We start from the raw sequence: 12,181 nt of genomic DNA on the forward strand, positions 1-12,181 counted from the left end.
AGTGAGACAAAAATCAAGGGAGAGTAAGACAAAAAATAAAAGTTTATTACTAATAGAGCCTTAGAATGATGTTGTTTCTGGGAAAGAACAATTATCCCAGGAGAGGTGTCTGAGATGCACGAAGGAATAGTGATATCCATAAGTCTTCAGGAAAATATGCTTGTGGAATCTTCACACCTTTGCCAGATTGAATTAAAAGTATCAATAAAAAACTTTCTTTGACCTTGTGTCAGTTTCAGGTCTAGGGTTTAAAAACCATTACCTTTCCTGCAGATGCTCCTTTGTAAACCAGAAATCATCTAAAAAGGCTCAGGCAAGACTATTTACTGTTGAGAGACTGTGGGTAGAGTTAGTGTCAGTGCTCTGGCCATCCCTGCCAGGGTCCCTGACATCTATGTGACGTCATGTTGGAACTTCCAGAGCATCTCAAGGCAAGACCAGCAGAAGAACTCTGTTAGTTAAGTGGAAGGGTTATGGCAAATAATAAGGTACTTTGTTTTGTGTGCCATTACGTTTGGGGATGGTTTGCTATGCAGTGATAGAAAACAAAACAAATCTTGAAATCCGATGTAGGTATTTGCTATCTATCATTAAACAGTGGCGCTGCTGATGTTCTGGTTTTTGACAGTAAAGACATGTTGCAAAACAAACTCTTGACGCCCTAACTCCGTGCAAAGTATTTTAAGCTGCTAAAAATTAGGCATGTGTTTTGCATTGGAATCACCTGGGGCACTTGGCTAAAACATAGATTACTGTGTCTCCACCCCCAGAATTTCTGATTCATTAGATCTGAGATGAAGGCTGAGATTTGCATTTCTAATCTACTTGTAGGTAACTTTGATGCCACAGGTCCACAGATCATTCTTTGAGAACCATCGACCTATGTTATCATAACTTGTTAAAATTTATTACCAGAAATGTGCAAAATAGCTTACTACAGCTTCTTAAAGCATGGGAAACTTTTTGTTCCTGACAAATATTTCCAGATTTTAAAAATATGGATACTATAATGGTTTAAAGCTATATGGCCCCCAGAAAAATATGCTCTTAAAGCTAATTCATTCCTGTGGGTGTAAACCTATGGTATGGCCTTTTGATAATATTATTTCAGTTAAGTTGTGGCCCAGTGTGGGTCTTAATCCTCTTAATGGAGTCCTTTATAAAAAGGATGAACACTGAGAGAGAAAAAGAGAAAGTAATGGAAGCAAGAAGCTGAAACTGTGAAATCTGGAGAGAAGGGAAAGACCAGTAGATGCAGCCATGTCCCTTTAGTCCAGAATCACCAGCAGTCAGTCTTCAGGAAGAAGGAATAGACTTGATGATGCCTTGATTTGGACATTTTTCTCTGCCTCAAAACTGTAAGCTAGTATAGCTAATAAATCTCCATTGTTAATAGTGGATGCATGTATCATTGATGTGGGGAAAGTGACCACTGCATTTGCTGAGGGCAGGAAGAGGGAAGAAGAGATGTGATGTGGAGCATTTTCTGGACTTGGAGTTGTCCTAAATGATATTGCAGGGTCAGATGTTGGACATTATATATCCTGCCATAACCCACTGAATGTACTGGTGGAGAGTGTAAACTACAATGTAAACCTTTTATCCATGCAGTGCAGCAGTGCTCTAAAATGTATACACCAAATGCAATGAATGTGCCACAATGATGAAAGAGGTTGTTGATGTGGGAGTGTTGCACCATAACCTGAAATCTGCCCACTTCCCTAGTAACAGCTAACGGCACAAGACCACAAGACCGCCCACTAGCTTCTGCCGATCCCTAGCCGCCCGGTAGCCCTCACTCCTCCTGCTCTACCCCGCCCTCCTCATTCTCTATATAACCCACTGCACTTCCTTAATAAAACGGACTTGCGCACAGACCTGGTCTCCGCGGCTTTCTTCCTCCCCTTGCCGTGCGTCCTCCACACCTGAGAGCCCCTCTGAGGCTGTCTCCCACAGCCTCAGACGCCGCTGCGGTCTAGCCTGACCCCTCCAGACCCCCCCGTCAGCGTCGGGGTTAAACAAACCCCAGCTGCAACTGGCGCCCAACGTGGGGCTCGAACCCACGACCCTGAGATTAAGAGTCTCATGCTCTACCGACTGAGCTAGCCGAGTTGTCCTAAATGATATTGCAGGGTCAGATGTTGGACATTATATATCCTGCCATAACCCACTGAATGTACTGGTGGAGAGTGTAAACTACAATGTAAACCTTTTATCCATGCAGTGCAGCAGTGCTCTAAAATGTATACACCAAATGCAATGAATGTGCCACAATGATGAAAGAGGTTGTTGATGTGGGAGGAGTTGGGGGTGGGGGTATATGGGAACCTCTTATATTTTTTAATGTAACATTTTTTTTGTGATCTATGTATCTTTGAAAAAATACAATAAAAAATTATGGGGGTGGGGGTGGGGATTGGGGTATACGGGAACCTCTTATGTTTTTAGTGTAACGTTTTACATGATTTATTAACTTAAAAGAAGATAATTCAAAAATTAAATTTTAAAAAAGTAGTGGATGCATTTCTTGTATATTGCTTTCTGCAGCCTAGTGGACTAAAGCAGATACATTTTAAATAACAAAATTGCAATTATACTTTTCAATAGAATTTTTGATGTCTTCAGAAACTCAGGAGTATTTTTCATCACAGTGATATTTGTCCATGATCAAATATTACTTTTCAATATCATCAACAGATATACTGTATCAACTATATATTTCAGTGTAACACATTTCCTCAAAACTTAGCTTAATACAACACATTTATTATCTTACAGTTCCTGTAAATCTGGGCTTTTCTTGGCTGGGTCTTCATCAGGGTCTCTTAAAAAGTTGCAATCAAGGTGTCTTTTCAGGGCGCACAATTGTATAGAAACACTCAACTAGAGTGTGATACAATTTTAAAACCTCTTACATGGTCATTGCCATGATCCAGGTCTTTGTAGACTATTTGGCCGAGGGTCTCAGTTTCTTTTTTGGCCTTAGATTAGGTTTATTTGCATGTTTACAAAAACAGAGTTCATATTTTACAAAAGGTTTCTAAGAAATATGTATGATTCTGGTCTATTTTGGACCTCAGTTTCTTGCTGGCTCTCAGGTGGTAGTTTCCCACAGTTCCTTGCCAAGTGGAAGAGACAGAGAGAGAAAGCACAGTATGGCAGTCACAGTCTTTTAAAATCTAATCATAGAACTGATATCTCATTGGTTTTCTCCATATTTTCTTTATTAGAAGTATGTCTCTAGATCTAGACTACACAAAAGGGGAGGGAATTAACAAGGGCATGAATATCAGGAGGTGATGATTGGAATCCATGTAAGAAACTGTCTACCACATTTGCATTTGGCAATGGATGTATATAGGGCACAAGCAAAAATAATATAATCATAAATAATTCATAAAATACTATGAATTTTAAAAGGATCAAAAGTTATCTAATATTAATAAGATGAAATTTTATACTTAAGCAGAAAATGTACTCATCTTGAGATATAAATTTAATTACTGACAATAAAGAAAATCCAATAATTCAGAGTTCATGACTGTGTTTTCATTTCTAAAATATACCTGTATTTTATGTTCATGCATATATTTAACACAACTGTTAGCATAGTCATGCATAGTCATGTACCTTGTTCTTTTGTTTATTTACAGTTTTTCAAATGATGGTAAGTCTTCAAGTTCATTCCACATTAATGTGCAAACCCATTATTCTTTTAATATCTTGTAATAATTCATTATCAGAAAGCATTAAGCTAGGATCTTATTGAAAGATAGTTGCTTGCAGTTGTTGCTAGTCTATATTACTTTGTGCTAAAATGCAAGTAGCTTACAAGGAAAAATGCCCAAAATGGGAAATGCTGGGAAAAATACAATGTGCATTTCACATTTTGAAAGACATTGCCAGAAGTCATGAAAGGATGTTTTATCCTATTTACCCTATAATTCAATAATAGATGAGTGCTCTTTTGCTAAACCTTTGTTCACACTGTGAATTTTACAAATGTTTTGTATTTCATAGAACTGATTGCTGGAACTGGTATCTCATTGAAGTTTAATATATGTTTCTTTTACTATGATTGTCCTTAGGCAAATTTCAATATTATTTAAGCCCTTTTTATGCTTTTTTTTGGTGTACTGTTTACTTCCTTGCCTGCTTTTTGCTGGATTGTAGATCTTTTTATTCTTGATTTATAAGAATCGTTTTATAGTAATTTATTGGAAATAACTATTGCAATATTTTTCCGGTTTGTTTATTGTTCTTTAATGTTTCTCAATTCACTTACCAAGCTTAAATTTTAAAATTTAATGTAGTGAAATTTCAATATAGCAGAAAGCACCAAAATGCAGCTCTATGGAAACAGGTAACTATGGAGTTGTGTTTCTTAGATCCCCTTTCATGAAGGACTTGGCTGTCCATTTGTGGTTAGTATGATAATCAGGCTGCCTGCAGCTGTAGGTCAGCTGCCTCAGGTTCTAGCTCTGCTGAAAAAAGCAACCTTGCCAAAGCCATTTGCTTTGCAGAATACCCCATAATGAGTGACTGAATGAGGTAGGGATATAAATGGCTATATATTTCTCCTGATATAGCACTATTCTGAGAGCTTCCAGAGTTACCTGCTGGGTAGACCGAGGATTTATTGGTCCTACATTCAATCTGATGTTTTCCTCTCTTAGAACCTATGCCCTCTCCCTCTCACCAGTGTAGTCAACATCTTGTGAATTAAACTTTGTCTTAATACTTGTTTTGTCAGAACCCAACTTTTGGTAGGTGGTCAGTTGTTGAACACAATAGCTCAGGTTGTAGTCATAGCAGTGGTATAAAAAGCACCAAATTTACTGATGTTAGGGACCTTACTTCTTTGAAAAATTTTGAGTGCATCCTATCATAGGCTCTGAAAAATGTATGAGTACATATTTGGCACTAGAAGTGGAGTTTAGCTATAACAAAAAGCAAAATACTCATTTAGTAGTTTTACAAAGTAGGTAATATGAATGCAGATGTTGTAGGCTGGAAATTTAGTGACCTTTGTTATGCCAAGATATTACATTGGCATAAAAGAGTTTAATACCCAGAATGTTAAATATACTAGTTTAAACTCACTTTTCTTTTACAATAATTTTTTTTTATTAAAGAAACTTTACATCATATAAGGTATTCCCACATGCCCCACTCCCTCCCCCTCCCACACTTTCTCACATTAACAACATCCTTCATTAGTGTGGTACATTTTTTACCATTGATGAACTAATATTGAAGCATTGCTACTAACCATGGACTACAGTTTACAGTATAGTTTACATTTTGTCCTATACAATTTTCTAAGTTATGACACAATATACAATGGCCTGTATCCATCCCTGCAATGTCATGCAGGACATTGTCCACAACATGTCTCCATATTACATCGATTCTTCCCTCTCTCATCCCTCAGAACTTCTGGTGGCCACTACTTTTACATCAATGACAAGTTTTTCCATTGCTAGAATAATAATAAGTATATAGTGGAAGAAAAATAAGTCTACTTTAGTCCATTGTTCATTCCCAAATCTTGAGGATTTTGGGATGGTGATACACACTCTGCTTCTAATTGAGAGGGGCCTTAGATCCCATGGGACAGATGGGTGGAGCTATCTTGCTTGCAGGTGCAGGCTCTCTCTGTTTTTTAGGATAGGCATTGTACATCATCATAACCTTGTTAGTTGTCCTGGGTGAGTCCAATGAACTAGAGAGTGGGTGTTGTACCTGCTGAAATTCAGAGCTCAACTGGCACATGGATGGACCAAAGATTTAAGTCTCTGGGACATATATTTATCAATTATACTGCAAATTATGGGTTCAAATAAAAGGGGCAGAAGAGTCATTTGTAGAGAACCTATAAATGAGTCTAACTCTGTTATACCGGAGAGCATAAATTCCAAAGTTAGACTCACTGATAGAGTGCTGAATTCCTGAGCTGTCTACCTGTGGGGAGCCACCCGCTGTGAGGTCTGTTTACAGCCTCTCACAACATGGCGGAGTTCACAAATCTGCCCTGTCATTTCCTTATTCTTCTCCTTCCTGCTTCTTTGTTCTCCCCCTCCCACCACTACTCAGGTGACCACAGCAATACGCATGCGCAAGGCGCGAAACTCTGCAGACCCCGCACGAACTTTCAGCCAATCCCCTCCTTGGACGTCTGCCACCCACAAGACCAGCCTATCACCTATGTACACGTTCCCTTCCCTCCCTATATATCCCCGTGTTTTACCCCCAATAAGAGAGGCTTGATCAGAACCCTGTCTTGCCTCCATTTTTCTCTCAACTCCTGCCCCACCCTGCTTCTTCCCACAGGTCCCTGGACTTAACCCCGCCGGCTTGGCCATCTACCCTTTTTAAAGTTCCTGAATATCTCTAGAGCCCTCAGGAACTTCTTCTATTTGAGGCATTGTTTACCATTGCAGTCAATGAGATCCTGCTGAGACATGCATAAGCATAACCTCTGCAATGACCCCTTGACTCACTTTGAAATCTCTTGGTCATAAAAACTCATCTGTCTTTACCATTTCCCCTCTTGGTCTTTTTCTGTATGCATTGCTAGTTGGTGCTTAGTAATCATCCCTAGATGACAGGGAGGCTAATCCCCAGGAGTCATGTCCCACACTGGGTTTGGGATGGAAGGTAGTGTGTTTCTATACTGATAAACTCACTCATTATTATGATTGAGAATATGTATGAGATATCTAGCTCTGATTAATAGTTAATGTGGCATGTGGAAAACTAGCAGAGCAGGAAGACTCACTTTCCTATTATTTTTCAAGAGTATCTTAGACATCTTTATAATTATATTATATTTTAGAAAATATAAATTTTATAACCAGAATGTCATGTTCCATGAAACCTATGTTGACATTTAAATTGCACATGAATTGAATGCAGGGGTCATTTGTAGAAATGGACATTTTATTGACATTAAGTCTTTCTATCTAAAAGGTAAGTGTCTCTATTTTGTTAATTCTTTAATTGTTGTATTTAAGTAGCTAGATAATTTTCCCTGTAAAGTTATTTTAAAAATTTTACTAATTTCAGTCCCATGTATTTTATATTTAAATATGTTTTGAAAATATTTAATATATTTTCTATTTCTTTTATTTGTTTACTTTTGCTAGTATAGAGAACCATTTGCTTTTCACTATTGTTATTTACTGATACATTTGTAAAATAATGATTGTCTAATAATTTATTGTTAGTTCTTTTGGGTTTCTGTGTTAACAATATCTGAAAAAGACAGTTTTTTGTTGTTGCTTCATCTGTACTTGCTAAACTTCTATATATTTTTTCTACTTCTTATCATTGCAGATCATCATATCCAGTGTTAAACAAAAATAGTGAAAAAGGACATATTTCACTAGATTCTAAATTTAAAGAAAAGGTTTAATTTTTATGTTCATCTTTATTTATGTTTTTTCATGTGTATATAAGAGATTCTATTTTAATTAAATTGTGTGCTTAATTATTCTAATTTGATGTAGTATGAGATGTTTATTTTCTTTTAATCACAAGTGGATACTGAATTTTATCAAATGCTTTCTTTATATTATCAAAGACAATAATATATTTCCTTTACTCTCTTAACTTCCTTAAATATTTTAAAGGGTTTTTAATATTAAACTTTATACAGGGGAAAAACAATCTAAACATATTATTTGGGAATTGTTTGATATGAATTGGTCATTTTGCAAATAGATTGGTTGGAATATTTGCACACGTTATCCATTTTTCCCTCCCATCATTTTGTTTTGTTTCGTTTTGATAACAGGGTTACACTGACCTCATAAAATTAATTAAGAAGTGGTACTTTATTATGTTGAAATTGTATAAAATAGAAAATACTTGTTCTTGGATGACTGATGGACCTTTGTGGTAAACAAATATGGTATTTGCCTTTTTGTTTGTTTGCTTTCTCTGTTAAATATGTGGTAAAACTTTGTAAGTTCGAGATGTTCAGATATTTTTGAAGATCATATACTTTTCTAGGAAATTTTATAATATAAAATTTTAATAGCCTATATTAACTAATTTGTATGAATGTGCTGCATTTAATTTTAGTGAGATTTACCTTATGCCCTAGTAAATATTTGTGTAAATGTTCCGTGTAATCTTGAAAGGTCGTATTTGATAAATGTTAGAAACTGTTTTGAATATGTACTAAAATGTTTCTTAATTGAATTTCTCTAATGTTCTCCATCTTTTATGGTTTATTTTGACTGATATTTTCAATAATGATATGAAGGCTATTAATATTGTCCAAAATATTTGTTGATATGTCTATTTATCATAGGACTTTCATGTTTTTCCTTTTTTTGTTTTATATGTATTAAAGTTATATTGTACATTATATACAAATTTAAAATTTCATAACCTTTTTTCTTCCCTATTACATTTAAAGATATATATGCATATAATGTACATATGAATATGCGTACTTAAAATCAATATTTCAAAATTATTGTTTATTTCTCTCTTCCCCAACACTTTAAATAATTTATAATATTTATAAGTAGCTTACACCTGTCTCAATATACATTATTTTGGGAGCATAGTTCTTGAATTTTTTAACCAAAAAATGATTTGGGTTTTTATTTTCAAAATTTGTTTCCTTTTTAAAAATTTTTCTTAGTACATCATTCTTTCTTAAATTGCATGCTTTAGAAATTGATGATAAAAGTTTGCTGAGAATAAATTTGCCCAATATTTGTTAATCAGCATATGCATTTTATCACTCTCACTCTTAAAAGACAGCATTGCTGGATGTATCCTTCTAACACAATAGTTATTTTCAATATGGCCATAAAAAATACTGTTCAACTCATTTTGCTCACTTATGCTTCCGATGTTGCAATTAAAAAGGCAGCATTTAGTTATTTGTCTGACTTTTATCTCTTGCTACTTCAGTGATCTCTTTGTTACAAGGACTTTCCAGTTTCACTACTATGTATCCTGGTGAAAATTTCATCATGTTTCCTCTCTCCCTTCCCCCCTCCCTCCTCCCTTCCTTCCTATCTTCCTTCCTGCTTAGGATTTAGTACTCTTCCTTTATTCCAGCAATCATCTTGTTGAGTATTTCTTATTCTTGTTTTCTCTATTATTTCAATCTTGAACTCCAATTAGAAGAATGGATTTTTCTCCTTCTAGCCTCTATTTGTTAATTTCCTTTTTCATATATGTCAGCTATAATCCTTTCTGTGCTTTATACTATACAATGTCTTTATGTCTCTTTTCCAATTCTTTATAATCTCATTGAACTTTTATTTTAATGTAAATATATTTCATTTGCAGACTATACATTTTGTATTTTTACATGTTATTTTAATATCCTTAAGTCTAAAGTCTTTTAACTTTTGATTTTTTTGATTTTTTATTTCTTTTTTGCACTTTTTTATTAAGGTTAATAGGTCACAAAGAACAATTTATTAAAAAAATGTAAAAAAAACATAAAAAACATAAGAAGTTCCCACATACCCCACTCTCCACCCCGCACCCCATCATTTTTGTAAATTGTATTTTTTTAGATATATACATCACAAAAAAATGTTACATTAAAAAATATAAGAGGTTCCAGTATACCCCCCACTACCCCACCCCACTCCTCCCACACCAACAAACTCCTCCATCATTGTGGTGCACTCATCGCACTCAGTGAACACATTTTGGAGCACTGCTGCCCCATACAGATAATAGTTTACCTTGTAGTTCACACTCTCCCCCAGTACATTCAGTGGGTTATGGCAGGATATATAAAATCCAGTATCTGACCCTGCAATATCATTTAGGACAACTCAAAGTTCCAAAAATGCCCCATCACATCTCTTCTTCCCTCTCCCCGGCCTCAGCGACTACTGTGGTCACTTTCTCCACCTCAATGCTACAATTTCTTCTATTACTAGTCAGAGTAGTTTTATAGTAGAAAATCAGTAAGCCCACTCTAATCCATATTTTATTCTCCATTCTGTGGACCCTGGGATGGTGATGTCCACTCCATAGGGCATATGGTCATGGCAGATGGATTTGGAGTTCTGTGCTATGTCAGAGGACCCTCCTTTGGGATTTGTGCGCCTGTGTGTGATGGAGCTGGACTCAGATGGGACCTTCCTACACATGCCTCTTCTGTCATTTTTAATAACCTTTTAGTTTTTCCTAATATGTTGAATTCCTCATATATTTTTAAACAGCAAAATATAATCACTTTTTAATATTTATCTAATGTATTCTATTCACTCCTTCAGGGATAACCATTATGGAAATGTTGGATATCTTTGTTCTCTCAATTTTATCTATCATCTTCTCTACAGTCACTATAGCAGTGCTCTTTTTTATTTGTTTTGTGAAGAGCAAGGCACAAAATAAGAGGTCACAATGAAAGTGAGATGGGAGAAGGAAAGAAGTCAGAATGTGGAAAGTAAGTGGCTACATTTAGAATTTTCAAGAAATGAAAAAAGGAGGATATTTTAGGGCTGGGATACTAGAAATGCTATATTCACCCCTGCCTCCCCCATAACCATTTCAGAAAATTAATTTCAAGTAGCAAATGAGTAAGAAAGAATATAATTGAACTATGCACAAAAAGGAAAGGAATGGAATAACATCCCTATGGATAATACTAATAAAAAGCCTCGAGACAGACATGCACAAAAAGCAGATGAAAACTGTAGCTAATATTGTAAACAGACTAAACTCAAAATAAAGACAAACTGACATTTTGGAAGCTATATATGAAGTTGTTTGTTTGTTTTTTTTTAATTCCCTCTCTACCCCAAAATAAATCTTAATTACTTCAAGCATTTTGATCCAACACTTAATTTACAACTATACCATAGGGATTCAACCATCAAAATAAAGACTCTGGGAATAGTTAGTTCTTTAACAAATAGATCATAGTTCAAAACAAGTTAAAGGAGAGTGGGGATGGGGAGGGGAATGGTAGGGGAACATGTGGACTACAGGAAATTCTAGACACCTGGAATTAACCTAGGGCAATGAGGCAGGCTTATTTTGATGTTGATTCAAACAACAATTACAATTGATATTTATGTGATAAAAATTAGAAATTAAAATATTTACTGGATATTTAATGGTATTGTGATTTTTTTTCCCATTTTGAAATATGGTAGAAATAGTCCTTATCCTCTTTGGGTACATCTTAAAAATGTATATGGTTCATCACACCGTTACAATATCGGTAGGGGAAATCAAAGGAGATATTGATATAAAAAAAGTGTTTTAATGAGTTAATTAAAACTTGCTTTTCTCTCTATGCCCTCGTTCCTTTTAATAAAATACTTCTAATAACAGCAAAACATTGAATCAAACAAAAATAACATGGAAAATTTATTTATTTTGAATAGAAGTTACATTTTTTTCTATGTGCTTAATAATTTTAAAATGATGAAATGTACATTTCCATTACTTTTGGGGATTTTTGAAAAATTACAAAAATGTGTATATATATTATATACACATATATAATGTTGGCTCTAATTTTTTTTTTTTTTTTTTGGCTTTGTTCTGTTTTGTTTTAGGAGGTAGCAGGGATTAAACCCAGGACCTCACAAATGGGAAGCAGGTGCTCAAGCACTGAGCTATATCAACTCCCCATGTTTTTTTGTTCTCCCCCTTTTTTTCCAAGGATGTGAACTTATACCTCTTCTATTGAGAAATATATATATCATGAAGATTGTCAGTTATAAAAATTGATTATGTGAATACTCACTCTCTTTTCTGTTTTACTAAGTATTATGTGCTTAAAAGCAGAAGCCTTGAATTAGGACCTGGACCTATCACCTATTTCTTTCAGTATATGAATAGTTTAAATCACTTAAAAATTCTGAAACTATTTCCTTACCTATAAAATGGCAAGAAAAACACTTGTTCTGTTCATCTCACAAGATTGCCTTAAGGAACAAATAACAACATATTTTTAAAAAGTATTTTGTAGTTGGTGATGGATAAAGGTTTATAAAGTTTTAATTATGTCAAATATAGTAAAATTATTCATATGTTATAAGCAGCTTAGTCCCTGGGGTGGGTAGGCATGGGGCATAAATGGAATAGGTAGAACTTAACAAAGTAACTAAAACTAGACCAAGCTACTGAGCAAAAACAAGAATAAAAGAAATAGAATCCAAGGGAGGTATAATATATC

The 12,181-nt window shown here is 34.9% G+C and overlaps 1 non-coding gene across 1 annotated transcript; it reads right to left on the reverse strand.

Moving 5' to 3' along the window:
* Nucleotides 1-2,039: 2,039 nt before the first annotated feature.
* Nucleotides 2,040-2,112, reverse strand: TRNAK-CUU (transfer RNA lysine (anticodon CUU)). Its single transcript has one exon. It is a non-coding gene; the product is annotated as a tRNA-Lys (tRNA).
* Between the last annotated feature and the right edge of the window lie 10,069 nt (nucleotides 2,113-12,181).

Source organism: Dasypus novemcinctus, chromosome 2 (assembly GCF_030445035.2).
Source record: "Dasypus novemcinctus isolate mDasNov1 chromosome 2, mDasNov1.1.hap2, whole genome shotgun sequence".
In the NCBI taxonomy this organism is placed as follows: domain Eukaryota; kingdom Metazoa; phylum Chordata; class Mammalia; order Cingulata; family Dasypodidae; genus Dasypus; species Dasypus novemcinctus.